Raw genomic sequence first — 5000 nt, 5'->3', positions numbered from 1 at the left:
AGGTCACCCGAGACAAGGGTCAGGGGGAGAGGTCAAGGAAGGTCAAGAGGACCAAGTACGGTTCATGCAGATATTTTGGTGTGGCCTGTGTCATATCTAGACAGACATACACACATAGATATAAATAAATAAATACATGTAAATACATATACATACATATATTATATTTATGTATATGTATATATATGTATGAGTATATATATATATACATATATATATATATATATATATATATATATATATATATATATATGCATGCACTGTGTGTGTGTTGGTCAAAGAATATCAAAATGTCCCAGGAGAATTTGTAATCGAGATCCATCTACTGCAAAGTTCTTTTCAACGGACACTGTTGTTCCCACGTTGAGATATCTACTCTTATTTTTATCTTTATTCTGTCTTCTTCCTCCCTGATTCGTGTCTAATCCAGCGCCGGCAAGAGAGTTTGTCGTCTTTCAAAAAAAATGGATAATCCAGTCCCACGTGTACAATCGCGAATTAAATGCATTTTTTATTTGATCACCTCAGCACATCCACACTGCTTATTGGAGACTACGCACTAGAGGGTTTGGAGGGCGTTCCTGAGTCCACCAATGGCAGAGCGTCTTTCAAACTTTTGGCGGCAAAGGGTCGAGGGAAATCTGCGTTGTGATTGGTGCCTTGCTTTCTCCTCCTCTGATTGGTTGCTTCGAATTATGACTGGGGGACTAACGGTCTATCGAAAGAAAAAATCCTCTCCCCTGATTGGTTCTTCGCGCTGAGTAGTGAACCAATCCCGTGACAATGCTGACCCTCTCCGCCAATGGCAACTCAGGAATCCCGCCAACCTGTATAGCCATGAGTCTTTGAACAAGGAGTATAAACAATAAAAAGAAAACGTTACAGCTACACTAGTACTAGAAATATATCACTAGCGATGATTCTAAATTCACTATAGTAGCTAAAGTATGTAATTACTGTATCCTCAGTTCAGTACGATGTAATAATGATTCATTATAGCTATCATTCCGTTTGCAATTTAGGATTCACAACACTGTACTCGACAGTATGGTTGGCTTTCACACCATAGCTCGGAGGGGGGGAAGGGGGGGTAGGGGTATTGTGAGACGCGTTCGAAAAGGCTAAACTTGAGACCCAGTCCATCACAGATCGGGCTTGAAATGAGTCTGATTTCATTGAGAACGCACTTTCATAAAAGGTCCCGGAAAGAAAGGAACTTTTTTTTTTTTTTATATATATTCAACAAATTGTACTGTAAAATTATCATTCGTATATTCACTTAGTAATAACCGAAATTATTTGGAAATCTCTCCTCAAATCAGCTGATGTTCCGAACGCTTCTCTCAGCTTCTAGAGATTTCTTCTTCGTTAATAATTATTATCTTTTCGCTACGGAAATGGTAGAAAAATAAAATAAGATGTTATTTTTCCTCCTTCTCCTCCTCCTCCTCCTTCTTCTTCCTCCTCCCGACGCATTCTAAAATTCATCTTTATTCTGACTAGATCATAGAAATATCGACGTAAAGTTACTTAGTCAATTCACTATAACTGAAATGTTCCTTTTTACATCTCACATAAAATTTAAATATATACTTTCATCTGTAAATTATAGACATAAAAATTACCGTGAGAGTGAAAGTTAATGAGTATAAATAAGTGATTTGTTTCTTATGCTTATATGTTCAGCTATTATTACTACTATTATTTTTATAAGTAAGGCTAGTCAAGTACAAAAAGAAAAAGAATCGAAGTAACTTACAATTGTCGAAAAAAAAAAAAAATGTAATGTAGCTAGAAGTTCAAACGTTAAAAAAAAAACAAAAAAAACAAAGAAAAACAAAAACTTCGTATAAAAAGGCATTTGCAAAATTGTAAAACAGTAAATTAAATAACAGTTCAAATCCTAAAATAAAGTCCTCATTTTTAAAACTAATAACACAAAAGAGTTTTTTTGGGGGGGTCTGTTGACACTTTGAACTTTGCATGAATTTTATCACACAATTAACATACACTGTATTTAAAGAGATAAATGAATAAATAACACCATTATCTCAAATTTAGAGGGATTACTTACACGCTAAATGATCTACTCTGTATCAAAAAAGAAAGAAAAAAATTACCATTCTTTACAAAGATGGATAACATGTCTATATCAAAAGTAAAAAAAAAAAAAAAAAATATTACAAAACTATGAAAACAATAGTATCATTATATCAAAATTAGGTTTATCATCCTAAATCCTGACTACACGAAATAAATGTGTAGATAAGTGAACAAAAATATATCTTAAACAAACAAGAAAGAATTCCAACCCTTGCGAAAGGCGCCATCTATTGGGAAGAAAAGACATCGAGTGGGTGTTATTTTTTTTTTTTTTTTCAGCACCAGAAACAACGACTCAGTTCATCAACTTTGCACACCACGCCATCTATGGTTGGTAAGAGCAACTAGGAACTGTGGTTAACATCTCCCATCTGGCAGGAGCTACAGCCACCCTTGAACAACATAAAAAAAAAAAAAATAATAATAAAAAAGAGAGAGGTTGGTGAATACAGATAAATAAATAAATAAATACAAGAAATAAGAGGGGGAATTCATCTTGTTAAATATAACGGGAAACAGAAGACTAGAATCTATTCTGGGCGGACTCTCCCAGCTTATATATTTTTTTTCTCCCTCCAGGCTATGTTAAACTAAATACACACGTTTGTTTGTTTGTTGTTTTTTACACTAATGAATACGCTTTCATCTTACTCCGACACTATGACAAAAACGCCATGTTTTTTTTTTTTTTTTTCTTCGGAATACCAACTTCGAACCGTTAACCTCCATTACCAAATTTATGATTCCTCTTTCTTCTTTCTATTCAACGCGTCTTTAACCAGCCTACCTACTTCAATTATTTATTTCTTCTTTGTTACTAACGAGACAAGATCGCAATATCTTTTTATTTTATTTAATCATCCCCCACTAAAAAAATAGGAGAAAGAGGTAGACATTAGATCCGACACAGTTCCGTCCACTTCGCTGCAACTTCCTAAACCAACGGAGCCAAATCTTTTTCTTCCGAGTTGAAAAATACCACGACACCAAATCCTTTCCCGACACGTAGCTTCATCGGACGAGAATTGTTAAGTCATTTCAAGTAGACCTAAGTCTGAAGTGAGTACAAGAGGCCTACTTGGTATAGAATTGGTACATGGAGAAGGCTGGTCTACCATCATCCTTGGCAGAAAGGGATGTGAACAAAGACTCAAAACAAAAAACAAAAACAGTCTTACTAAGTCTTGTGGCTGCTCCTACGATAAAGACAAAGGAGCAGATATGCAAAAGTGCTTTTCTTTGAAGTCTGAAGATCTTCGTCTTATTATTATCATTATCATTAGTATTATAGTTATTATTTTTATGCTAAAGAGATCAGTTAAATTTACGTATATAGCAATTCTGCAGTGAGGTATGTAATCTTCTTGCCAAATGCTGAAGGATGTTGCTAAATCCTTGCAACATGAATGAAATTGGTAAAAAAATTGTTTTTATATGTTTTGTTATTTTACATATCTTATACGTATATAAGAATGTTTTTTTTTTTTGTGGCAAGACACATGAATCACGTTACACGCAAGTCCTAAATTTATTTAATTAAAGGGAGGGGGGGGCAGGGGGGGCAGGGAAGGGGGTGTGGGAGGGGGGTTAAGGGGAGATAGGGTTGGAGGGATGGGTGTGGGGGGGGGAGTCAAGATTAGCGCTTCGCTGCAGAAATGGGTAGCATTATTGCAAGTTAAATTATTGAGCTGAAGTGTAAACTATGCATCATCACCATCGTCTATGCCAAGGTGATGAAGATGAATCACCTTTGCAATTTTTTTTATTCTTTTTTTTTTGTTTTGTTTTGTTTTAGCTCTTATTCTCTACCAATTCCAATACCATGTTTATCTCGTTATGTGACCGTTAGAAGTCCATCTATGTCAACGCTAAGACGCTTCTAAAGACAGAGAGACAGCGAGACATCTGGCTTTCCGACAGGACACACACACATATATACGTGCATAACTCACAGACGAAAACACCAGGCGAGTGTGCGTTCGCTTCGCACCTGAGGCAGGTTCTCCGTACAGCTGAGTGTACCCTGCGAAGGTGTGGCATCTCCTGACACACAATGACGGTCCGGTGTACGGTTGTACATACTGGACACGAGACAGAGTTATTCTGGTAAATTAAGACATATACCTGGCTATGGCATACAGCTGTTTTTTTTTGTTTTTTTTTGGTTGAACATTTGTGGATATATCAGACAAACCTAGCTATGCTGTTACACACCCTAGCTATGATGTCGTCAACACCTATGTTGTATACATCGGGCTATGATGTACATACCTAACTATGTTGTACACATGTGGTCCAACCAAATATGCTTAGCTGTAACATGCACATACCTGGTGATGTGGATATACCATACACAACTGCCGAAGCTGTACGGATCTCTAAAATCATATATACCTGTGCTAAGCCAAACACACTTTTTATATCTTATACGCAGTCTGGGCTTTTGCCTTGCACCAGTAGAACATGCAGGCTCAACACAACTAACACACGTATAGCTTACATATAGTCCTAGCCTATGATGTACACGTGAACAATGATATACATCTTATTATATTCATCTTATAAAGATCTCTGTACCACTGGAGTATTATAACCTTGTTTTGTTTACGACTTATGACGTTGACATATTCTGTATGAGAGTAATGTACAGCGTGCATGGCAGACGTCCATCGCATGCATGACTCCAAGCACAGAGCGAAAGTTTTCTCGAGTTCGTGCAGTTGCCGAATTTCTTTAGGCCTGTGAGGTCGTCCGTCTCCGTCCCAGGGCCTACGAGACACGAGGGCGGGGGAGGCCCTCCCACCCCCTCTGCCGGCACCTGGGAGGGTCCGTCACTGGGCGCACCTGCTAGGGAGGCCTGTCCCTCGGGGCTGTGAAGGCAAGCCGCCGTCAGGAGG

At 37.6% G+C, this 5000-nt stretch overlaps 1 protein-coding gene across 1 annotated transcript in view; it reads right to left on the bottom strand.

The window, feature by feature from the left end:
• Nucleotides 1–5000, bottom strand: part of LOC125037185 (transmembrane protein 132C-like) — a 28028-nt gene that overhangs the window by 1599 nt on the left and 21429 nt on the right. The window contains exon 7 of the mRNA XM_047630226.1: nt 1–5000. This exon is cut by the window's left edge and continues 1599 nt beyond it; it is cut by the window's right edge and continues 1334 nt beyond it. The gene's annotated coding sequence lies outside the window, so the exon portion shown is untranslated.

The sequence above is a fragment of the Penaeus chinensis genome, chromosome 22, assembly GCF_019202785.1.
Source record: "Penaeus chinensis breed Huanghai No. 1 chromosome 22, ASM1920278v2, whole genome shotgun sequence".
Lineage (NCBI taxonomy): Eukaryota > Metazoa > Arthropoda > Malacostraca > Decapoda > Penaeidae > Penaeus > Penaeus chinensis.
Note: the sequence above shows the minus strand (reverse complement) of the source record. Positions and strands in the feature narration are given on the sequence as shown.